Source organism: Octodon degus, unplaced genomic scaffold (assembly GCF_000260255.1).
Source record: "Octodon degus isolate 3935 unplaced genomic scaffold, OctDeg1.0 scaffold00068, whole genome shotgun sequence".
NCBI lineage: Eukaryota > Metazoa > Chordata > Mammalia > Rodentia > Octodontidae > Octodon > Octodon degus.
In genome coordinates, this window is record NW_004524644.1 from 4,861,882 (window position 1) to 4,873,574 (window position 11,693).

The 11,693-nt window shown below is 39.3% G+C and overlaps 2 pseudogenes; one reads left to right on the plus strand and one right to left on the minus strand.

The window, feature by feature from the left end:
• Window positions 1–597, plus strand: part of LOC111817733 — a 1,399-nt pseudogene extending 802 nt beyond the window's left edge.
• Window positions 598–3,362: 2,765 nt separating this feature from the next.
• On the minus strand, window positions 3,363–4,776 carry LOC105742713 (annotated as a pseudogene).
• Window positions 4,777–11,693: the final 6,917 nt, after the last annotated feature.

The following is an 11,693-nucleotide window of genomic DNA, read 5'->3' on the forward strand; positions in this document are numbered from 1 at the left end:
ATGTGCTACTGAGGTGGAGAAGCAGCAGCAGATCATGTGGATTGCAACAGCAAGGAAGCCCATGAGAAGATAGAGATGGAGATGGAGGCTGCTTGCCACGAGCACGAGATTAAGCTGATGAGGCAGGATTTGACGAGACACCAAGAAGAACTTCAGAAAATGGAAGAGATGCATTACCAAGAGGTCCAAAAACAAAAGCAGCTGGAGCTCACACAGCAAGAGGAGTGTAGGTGCCATGAAGAAAAAAATGTGGCGGCCACAAGAAGAGATGACACGGTGACAACAGAAAGGATTCAAGGGAACCTTCCCTGATGTGCAAGAACAAGAGATACAAATGGACCAGATGGCTATGGGAGATGCTATGGACATAAACAATAAAGGTGCCATGCCCCCTGCTCTAGTGCCAGCTGGTACCCCGGCTCCTCCAGGACCTGCCACTATGATGCCTGAATGTTGGGATTGATGCCACCAACAAGTGAATGCTTTGGCCAGGCTACCACAGTGGAAGGAATTGGGGCAATTGGTAGAACTCCTCCTGCTTTCAACCATGCAACTCCTGCAGCTCAGTTTGCTCCAAATAATTGCCACCAATACTAATAAAGTTGCAGTGTCTAGTTTCCTGAAACTCTTAAAAGAAGGAACCCTTTTGGACTAGCCAGAATCCTACCTTAAAAAAGTGTTAGGAATTCCTTGTAATAGTTAGGTCTTCCCTGCTTATATTACTCTAAGAGAATACGCTGGAGGCAGAAAGCAAGAGAGGGGTGATATTTAACAAATTTTGTGTGCTTTGTCTATTTAGTCAGTTCTGTGTGATGCATTCCTGAAAGTTCAAATATAATGAATTATTGAAGGCTAGGGAACCATGACAGAATTCCTTAGAGTCCCATTGATTTTGAGCATTGCAGTTTTTTGTCCATTGTGTTTTATTTACTTTCTATACCCCTCATGCCCAGAGACACTGCCACATAAACCACAAAACTCAAATATCTTAACCTTAACCCCACTGCTCCATTTGTTCCCACGTGAGAATTGAGGCAAATGTCCCTAGAGGCCACAGACAACATTGTACAGTTCTGTTATATCCTATATATTACCATTTCATGAACTAAAGACATTTTCTCTTAGAGATTTTCATCTTAGTATAATCTTGTGTTAACTTGCCTCCATCTTTTCCTTGGATAAGGACATCCCAGAAATGAAATTTTTGTGTTTATGGTGTTGCTGTTCACAGCTTCTCTTGATAGGCCTAGTACAGTCTTGGGAATAGGGTTGCTGTATGCTGAAGGTCTGACAGTAGCTGTTAGCCTTGCCTATCTTAAATAGTTATGGTGTGTATTTTTTATTGATGTACCATGTTTTGTTTATCCCTGATACCTTAAATTTGGAGTTTTTCTGAGGTGGAGCAGTAATACAGCATCAACTTATTCAAGTATGTTTTAAGCCTTAAAAAAAATGCTAATTGATCAGACCTGAGATAAGACCCCATGAAATACAGATGCTTACATACTATTCTCAAGAGTGAACCACACATGAAACATGACTAGGGAGATACCGGAAACTACCTCAAATAAGTCCTTAATTATGTTTTTTTTGGGGGGGTTGTTTTGGTTTGGTTTTTGGTTTTTGGTTTTTTCCTGTATTTTTAGGGAAGCATCTACAGGGTGTTCAGGGTCTCACTACTAGATCAGATTTGTAGTGATTCTCCTATTCACAGCCTCCCAAGTGCTGGGATTACAGGCACACACCACCACTCCCAGTCTCATGCGCCATCTCAGCATGCCCCAGGGGCGATGCTGGGATGAGGATTGAACCCCCAATCCACCGAGCTGTTTGGCCAGCCCTTCAATTTTGCTGTTATATGAACTAACACTTTAAGTTTTTCCTGAAAACCTTGTCTAAATATCTCTTCATCATTTTCTGTGTCTTTATCCTACATTATTTTACTTTATTTTTAAATATGTACATATATATCAAAACATCCTATAAACAGTAAATATATGCAGTTTTTAATTTGCCAAATTTCTCTGTAAGGTTGAGAAAATTATTTTGGGGGTAATATTTTAAAATGATAATTTGTTAGAAATGGTGGTAAAGAAGACCATCTGTTAAATGATTTTTTTTTTTTTTTTCGGAACCAGTACTTGCCAGGGAAGTGCTTATTCTACTGAGCCATCTCCCCAGCCCCTATGACCTCATTTTTAAGCGGGGGAAAAAAACCTTCAAAATTTAAAACAATTGAGGTAAATCTACTAAATAAATTGCCAGAAATACTTGTTTCTCATACTCTGTCTTCCTAGCTCCTTTCCTTAAAATACAGTGTAAGACTAAGAAACTAGTGCCTAGTACTACTTTCAGTAGGTAGAACAGTGTCTTTTATGTAGTAGATATCGAACAAAAGGTTTTAAAAGAATCATTATCTCTCTTAGGTGTGTTTTACAAGTATACATGATAGTATAGTTTCAAAGGTAAATGTTTTTAAAAAAATATAGTATGTGGGAGTCATGCTCATTTTTTTAAATACTGATACCAGTAAGACATGTAGTACTGTTTCATTATTATTTTATCTTTTTTTCTCATTAAAATGAAAAAAATAGATAATTTAGCAACCATTGTTAATTAGCTATCCCTGTTTTGAAAGACTGTAACATGTGTTATTGTATGTTACCCTGTCATTTTTTCTTTCCTTTTTTTTTTTTTTTTGCTTTTGTTTTCACTCTTCAAATTAAATTAAATTTTTTTTTTCATGTTTAAAGTTGTCAAGTATTTTCAGCTTAAGAACCAAGGATAGAATGTGATACACCAGAGGCAGAACTTTTTCTTTTTGAAAGCCCTTTTGTAAGCCATGAAAAATGTAACGGAGATCTGACCACAGGTGAACAACTTAGAGATACAGAGAACATCAGCTTGCATGAAGGAGGCAGCAATGTTTCTAGCTGACTCAGAGGAGTTTGGGCCAAATACATAGTCTGTCTCCTGGAGGGAACCATGAAAGAACCTAGGGCAGGCGTATTGATGTTGAAGGTCTTTTGACATTGACTTTTTAAAAGTTTTGACACAGCTTCCACCATGTAGCTCAGCCTGGCCTTCTACTCACTACATAGCCTAGTCTGGCTAAGCACTTGCAGCGATCCTCCCGGCTTAGACACTGGCATTCAGTGACCTCCTTCCTAAGCCCTGCTGGCTGGGACCCTGACAGCTGTGCAGACACAAAGCGGCTCTTTCATGGGAAGGAGAGGCAGGACCTGTGGCTGAGAAGAGGCACCAACGGGAGGGAAGCCACGTGCTGAGAAAGCCCTCCACAGTGGATCCTGATCATCACATTTTCAGTGGACAGAGAGTCAGAGGAGCCACTTACACTTTCCTTAAAAATTTCCACTGTCATTGAAGCCAGGATTGAAGAAGGGCCGCACAGGTCCAGCAAAAGCACATTCAGAGAAAGTGTAGATGAGGGACCCATGGTCAGAGATGTTGTAGAAGGACACAGTCCCAGCCTCGTAGTCCAGGAAAATCCCAACTTGCCGTGGAGGCACCTGAAGCTGGAGGGGCGTGTTGGTTTAGGCGCCAGCATGATATTCTTCTTTATTCCACAACCAGATTGTCCAGAAGCCATTGTCAGGGCTGAACAAAAAAATCCCTTTTCTCTGCACAGAGTCTCTACACTCCTAGGTCCCAGTTCTTTCCAGTTACATCTACTTCCCAGTAAAATTTTCTGGAATTGAAACTTTGGGAACCCAGAACTATGGGATAATTATTGAATCTCTGGATTTTCAGGCACATTCTGTCGGGCATTTCCAAACTGCACTTGTCTCCGGTCGTCTGAAAGGAGGAGCCACAGATTAGCTGTGTCTCTGTCCAGAGTGACGTATACTCCACACGTCCTCAGGATTGCCTTTAGACCCGGCACGCAGAACTCACTCTTCAGGGATGGGGAGGCAATGTCCAGCTCTGTCAGGTTCCAGGACTCACTCCTTTCCAGGACAACTGTTACATCCTGAAGCAGCTCCAGCGGGGAGCCCTTACTCTTCCACTCCAGCTCTGAGACCAGAGCCTGCAGGGCCTGGCTCTGTTGGGTCAGTTTGAACTCCGTTTCCCCCAGAATTCTCAGTTGTTCCCTTTCATCTTTTTCCAATTTCTGCATCTGCCTCTGTTCCTCTTCAGCCAAGAAGTTTCTCTGCTGCACAAATGCGGCATGAATCTTTGATTTTTGTGTCCCAACTTCCTTCTTCCAGTCTGCTTTCTTCATTGCAAGATTCACTTCCATCTCCTCAGCCAATACCTGTTGTTTCCTCAGTTTCTCTAATGCCACTTGGATCTTCTCCTGGTACTCCCTAGCTGCCTCCTCAATAGAGATGATGGCATGCTCTTGGTGTTTCTTAGTTTGGGAACACACCAAGCAGAGGGCCTGCTGGTCTTTCTCACAGAACAGATGAAGTTTCTTTCCATGCACCATACACCGTTCCCCGGGCGCACTCTGCTTGGCATCCTGACTTATCTTGGCTTGGCTCATCTGTCTGAGCATGTCCACCATATTGGCCAGATGCCGATTGGGCCTGAAGTTCTTGAGCAGAAAGCACTGCCGGCACTCAGGACAGGAGGCCCCTCCGCTCTTCCCAACCTCAGATACACGCCCTGCAGAAGCTGTGGCCACATTCAATGCTCACAGGTTCCACCATGGGTTCTAGGCAGATGCAGCATGTTACCTCCTCCCACATCATCGCCAAGGAATTTGCAGAGGCCATGGGGTCCCGTACCTGGTAGGCAGTGCTGGGGAGACCTGGAAGGGCATGCACTGTCCATGCTCCAGAGGGGCCACCTGCGTGGCACACATGTGCCTTAATGTTTGCAGCAGCGGCGAGCATCAGGTGTACACATCAGCGGCTGGGTTCAATCCCTAGCTTGCTTTGCAGGCCCTGCCCCAGGAGCACACTGAGACGGGCGATTGAGCCTGGGCATGGTGGTGCGCGCCTGTAATCCCAGTGCTTGGGAGGCTTCTCAGGGGTTTCAGTGTAGGTCGCCGGGTCCCTGCTTCACTTTTGGAAACTCCTGTGACTACCAGCTGTCCATTTCACTTTCGGTTTCCTCCTTCAAATTAAATTAAATTTTAAAAAAAGAAAAAAATGTACAAAAAAAGACATGTTGGAGCCTTCCATTCTGGGTTATATATCCAAATATTCCTAGTATTCCTATTATTGGGTAGTACATTGAAAATATTACCACTTCCATTTAAAGCCTTTTTTTTTTAAGTTCTTTATAAATTCTAGAGAGAAGACCTTTATCTGAGTGCTTATTAGTTTGGGGTTTTTTTTTTTTCCATTTAAAGTCTTAATGTATTTCTCCAGAATTAAGTTCAAAGTAGATTTTTTTCAACTGACTTAAATTTTGGAAGTTTTTTATCCCCCTTAAAAATTAGGTCATTTGGGCCGGGGAGATAGCTCAGTAGAATAAGCACTTGCCTGGCAAGCACAAGGGCCAGAGTTCAATCCCCGGTTCCACCAAAAAAAAAAAAAAAAGAAAAAAAATTAGGTCATTTAACAGATGCCCTGCATTAGTGAGAGATGCCACCATTTCTAGCAAATTATCATTTTTAAAATATTGACTCAGAAATAATCTTCCCAACTTTACAGAGAAATTTGACAAAAAATGTGTATATTTACTGCCTACAGGGTGTTTTGATATATGTATACATTATTTATTGATAATAGTGATCAAGGTCATTAGCATATCCATTATCATGAAATTAAAATGTGTGTGGTTAGAACATTTAAGATCTACTGTATAGTAAATGGCAAGTATATGTAGACCAAGTATAACTATAATAACCATGGTGTACATTAGATATCCAGAACTTAACCATCCTGCATAATTGAGACTTGTGCTTTTAAAAGACATATTATTGTTCACCTTTTTTACCCATCCCCAGCTTCTGGTAATCATTATTCTACTCTTTGTTTCTACACTATAAACACCTTGTACTGTATGACTCAGTGGCACCTTGACTCATGAACTTAATTTGCTTCATGGTTTTGGAAAAGATGACATTTGTGTTTATAAGGAAAAAGATGGTCACAGTCATGTTTGTCAGCTGTTGTATAAACACAAAATTTTGCCACTTTTGTTTGCAAACCAAATTGCATTCATGAACTGAGGTACCACTGTATTAGTTCATCCTTTTTAGATTCTATATAAGTGAGATCCTGCAGCATTTGTCTTTCTGTACCTGGCTGTCTCACTTAGCATAACATTTATAAGAGTCACACATAATGATGCTAACAGGATTTGCTTTTAAAAAGTTGAATAATGTTCCTTGTATGTGCATACCAGATTTTCTATGTATATTCTTCTGTTGATGGACACATAGATTCATCTCTTATCTTGGATATTGTGCTGCAGGTAATATGGGAATGCAGATATACTATCAGTATATTGATTTCAGTTCCTTTGGATACATATCCATTAGGGAAGTTGCTGGATCAAAGTGTAGTTTTGCAATTTTAGCTTTTTGAGGAACATTCAAACTGATTTCCAAAGGGGCTGTACTAATTTACAGCCCCACCAACACTATAACAATTTTATTTTCTCCATATCCACAACGATATATTTTATCTTTTGTATTTTTTACATCCACTTTAATAGGTGTGAAGAAGTGTTTCATTTTGGATTATAAGAAAAATTCTAAACTTTAACAGTTACATAATGATTGAATTGTGAAGCTTTTTAATCCTTGAAAAATAGAGATTATTGACCTTAGTTTTTCCAGTACTTTTCAGGCTTCTAGAAACTGGCTTGAATTGAAGTGGGTCCCTTTTGTGACTAAATTTCCACCCCCTATTCATAATGGTTCCAGAACATCGTGAGCCAAATTAAACTTCTCCACCTTAAGAAAAATGATTCCATGATACAAAAATAAGAAGACTTTTAAGATTTTAAAATTCCTTTCTCATTCTCATAGGTATGTGTACAAATCAGTAAGTGTATATATTTGTTCTATCATTCTCCCTTGTAACAGCCTTATCATCATCAAGGCTGGCTCCAAGGTTTAGAAATCAATGTGGGAATGAAATTGTACATCAAGCTTTGAGATTAAAGGTTACTAGCTTCTGTCAAATCTTATTTAACTCTGTTTTTCTACTCGTAGGAAAAAACTATTAAACTGTTAGTGCTTTCTGTGGATTTTTAAGTATTCAGTGTTTTTTTACATTAATGAATTACAATAGACTACATATAATACCTTTCTTTCAGAGAGACATTCTAGAAAACTTATAAGAAAGTCTTCAACTAAACTCTTAGTTTAAATAGTTAAGTGTTTTAAAACTAGAACTCCTTTAATAATGCAATTTGGGTTTATGTAGTTACATGTTTCTTTTTGTAGGTTTCTTCAGTTTTTGGCGTGGCAATCTGGCAAATGTTATCCGCTATTTTCCAACACAAGCACTAAACTTTGCCTTTAAGGACAAATACAAACAACTTTTCATGTCTGGAGTTAACAAAGAAAAACAGGTAATTATATTCCAGCATTTCTAAAATTTAAAAATGACTACATTTGTCTTACCTGTTGTGTCAGCTTTCCTGTGACTTGGATAGACTACTCAGCGTATCTTAAAGGATGAAAGGTTTCATTTGGCTTATGGTTTGGGGGAATTAGTCCATGGATAGCTGGCTCCAAAGCAGAAATGTTATGGTAGAAGGGCGTAGCAGAGGGAAACTGCTCACCTCATGGCAGCCAGAAGGTAGAGACAAAGGGTTAAGCAGCCAGGGAGTTAGACATACTATCTGAAAGCACACCCTCAGTACCACACCTCTTAAAACCAAGCTACACATCCTAACTGCACATTTGAGGCCGGGGAGATAGCTCAGTAGTATAAGCGCTTGCCTGGCAAGTGCAAGGGCCTATGTTCAATCCCTGGTACCGCAAAAATAAAAATAAAACCTAACTGCACATTTAACTATGAATGCCTCAATGGATCAACCCACTGATAAGTATAGTGCCTCTGTGACCCAAGAACCTCCCAAAAGCCCCACCTCTGAACCCGTAAGACTTTTGAAGGATCTTCTAGATCTAAACTGGAACACTCAAGATAAACATGATAAAAAAAACCCAACATATTAATGGTTGGTAAATTACAATATACTGGGTTTGTTTGTTTGTTTGTTTATTTTGTGGAACCAGGGATTGAACTCAGGCCCTTGTGCTTGCCAGGGAAGTACTTATTCCACTGAGCCAGCTCCCCAGCCCCCATACAATATACTGTATTTATGTTATAGAAATATATTAAAAATAATCACATTAACCTGTTACAAGTTTTCCTAAATTTCTTTTAATACTTTTTTTTTTTTTTTTTTTTTTGTATTTTAGGGAAAGGTCTACAGAGTATTCAGGGTCTCACTACTAGATCAGACTCATAGTGATCCACCTGTTTACAGCCTCCCAAGAGCTGGAATTACAGGCACCCACCACCATGTGCAGACTCAGTTGCCATCTCAGCATGTCCCGGGGGTGAGGCCAGCACGGCAGGCCCGGGGATTGAACCCCCTGCCTTTGCACCTGCTTGCAGGCACTTTAATCCACTGAGCTATTTGGCTGGACTTAATATAATTTTAATAATTAAGAGATCTTTTGCCTCAAGGAAGTCTTTTACTGAATAAGCATTTAGTAAAATGAAATTTGCATTACTATATTTATTGCTTTTCTTAAGTACAAAAAGTAATCAAAAATATTTTCTACCACTCAGATAATTTACTCCCTAAATAGTAAATTCTTTCTTCTTTATTACTAAAGATCTGTTTAGCTAAGATTAAAGTGTGTGGGAAACAAACAAGAAAATTATTAAGAGAATTTTTTTTTTCTGTATTTAGGGCAGGGCCTATAGGGTATTCACAGTCTCACTACATGGACCAGACTCAGTGATTCTTCTGTTTACAGCCTCCCAAGTGCTGGGATTACAGGCACGTGCCACCACACCTAGTCTCAATTGCTGGCTCAGTGCGCCCCGGGGGTTGAGATGGCACACCAGAGACTAATTCCAGACTTCTGTGCTCTACCTAAGCAGGCGCTTTAGTCCGCTGAGCTATCAAGCTGGCCCAAGAGAATTTTTTATTGCAAAACTGCTTTTTGTTTTTCAAGGCAGTTAGTCTCTTGGGTATAAAATCTTACTTAAAGTTTTTCTACCAAATAAATTATGTATCATTTGTCCTGATTTCAGTATGTTTTGTTTTGTCCAGTATACTATACTACCTACATTATTCCTGTACTCTGGTTTCTCTTCAGATCGCATAAATCTTTCACCTTTTACTACATTATTCTCCCTTCGAGTCTTTATCTCTCTCTCCCAAAATGTCTTCCCTCTCACCCTTTCTCTTTTTCTCTCCTTCCCACTCCTTGTCTGTCAAGCCCATCACAGCCAACCAACCTATCTATCTTAGCAGATATTTAAAAAGCAACTGTTGTGGAGCATTTCTTTGTTATCTCCTTTAATTTTTCTTTTATACTCCTTATTTCCGTTTTACAATATTTTATTAAAAATGTTTATTGAATGTACTGTCTTTTATATTGGTGAAGGTACAAACATAACTGAAGAAAATCCTTTAGAGACTAAGAATCAGAAACTTGGATCTTGGCATTGTTTATTTAGCTGTGTGGGTTTTTGAAGGTCACTTTATTTCAGTGATCCCTGGTGATCATCTGAAGACTAGACATACTACCTACCTTATAGATTTCTTGTTAGGTAGATTATACATGAAGTACTTATTTATGTGGGTAAAATAGTGCCTTGTTTTAAGATAGATACTTGTTAAAACATTTCTGTATTTTCAGCAGGATAGCTGTCATATGTAGAACATCCTTTGATTTGGAATCCTCATTCCCCTCTGAGTCAGAAGTCCCTAAGACCACCCTCAGGTTTAATGATTCACTGTAATTCACAGAACTCAGAAAAGCTTTTATGCTCTTGGTTTATTATAACAAATGGATTCAAATTAAAATCAGCAAAGGGGAATGGTCTAGAAGAAGCCAGGTGCAAATTACCAGTTGTCTTCTGGTTGAATCATATAGTAAGTACAATGATACTACTTCCCATTACCTGTAGTGTGTGACAACACATAAGGATGTGTTCCCAAAAAATGGAGCTTTTCCATGGCTTTGTGTCCAGAGTTTTCATTTAAAATCAGTTCTACAACTATGACTCTGTGTTGGTGAGAATTCCCATCACTAGCCATTACCTGAAAATAAGGAAAGTTTTTTTGGCTCATGGGTGTTCAGAGGATCCAGTCCATAGTTGTTTGGCTCCAAAGCAGAAGGTCCTGGTGGAAGAAGCTGCCCCCCACAGCAGCCAGGAAGAGTCAGGGACAAGAATACACCCTCCAACTAGGAGCAGTGACCCACCTCCTAACACTACCTTCAGCCGTGAATTTTCAGTGAGTCAACCTGATGAGAATAACATCCACATGATCTAATCACCTTCCAAAGCTCCATCTTTGCACACATGAGGCTTTGAGAGGATATTTTGAATTTAACCCATAACAGGGACTGACCTTGCTACTCAGTTTTCACTCTCTTCTAGAGGTCAAAATTGATAGCTTACCCAAAGGCCAAGGCATACAAAATTAAATGTTTACCATAAATTACAACATTGACATACATTATCCCTGCTAATTCCTCTCAGTCCCATTGTAGATCTATGACCCATTGAATAGCCCTATGACTGCATAAGGCTTCAGGGGGACAGCTATATAGAAGGCAAAATGTACAACAGCTCAGGTGAACTAGTGACTAATAAGGTTTAACTTACATGGCACTCAAATACATTATACTTGATGTCTGCCAATTTTTGTGTTACCATGTGACCATAATTAAATACATACTTTTGAGCTATTCAAATTTAATTCACCTAAAATTACAAAGTAAAATTGGGTCAGTGTGAAATACTGTAGTACCAATTTCTTCTCCAAAAAAGGGCAAAGTGAAAGCCCAATTTAAATGGAACTTATGATTTACTTTATAAGCCTTCATGCTGCATATCCTGTTTAACTTGGGTTTTAAGAAACAGACTGAGTAAAATTGGTTTCATCAAATTACTTGAGGAAAAAGAGAATTATTATAATGATAATTGACAGTGGAATTAAAAATAGCTCTATAAAGCAAATTATACTTTGTCTTTCTCTCCCAAGTCTCCTGATCTGTGTAATTTATTATGCCTGCTTTTTTGTGTGTTGTTTTCTTATTGTTGCTCCCTTTTTAAAAAAGCTTACCTATTTTTTCTTCCTTTTAAGGTCATTGTCAGTATCCCAATAAGACTTTATGACCTTTTTATAGTCAGAGGTACTTACCTTGGGGTCCATGGATTCCTTCAGAATATCTTAAGTACACTAAAAATATTTATTTATACATGTATAACTGTTCTTGGGAGAAAATAATAGCATTAACAAATGGAGGCACAATCAATCTGAAGTGCTGATTATCTCCTGTGGCCTTTTTCACTGGAAGACATTATATCCTTGACCTTCAGTAAATCAGCATTTAAACTGTGTGTCGCACACTGCCTACTGAGAAACAGACCATAGGCTGGAGATGTGGTTCTAGGGTAGAGTACTTGTCTGTCATGCACCAGGTCTTGGGTTCTATTCATCCCCCACCCCACTCAAACAGAAAGGAAAAAAGGAAGGAAGGAAGGAGGGAGGGAGGGAGGGAGGGAGGGAGG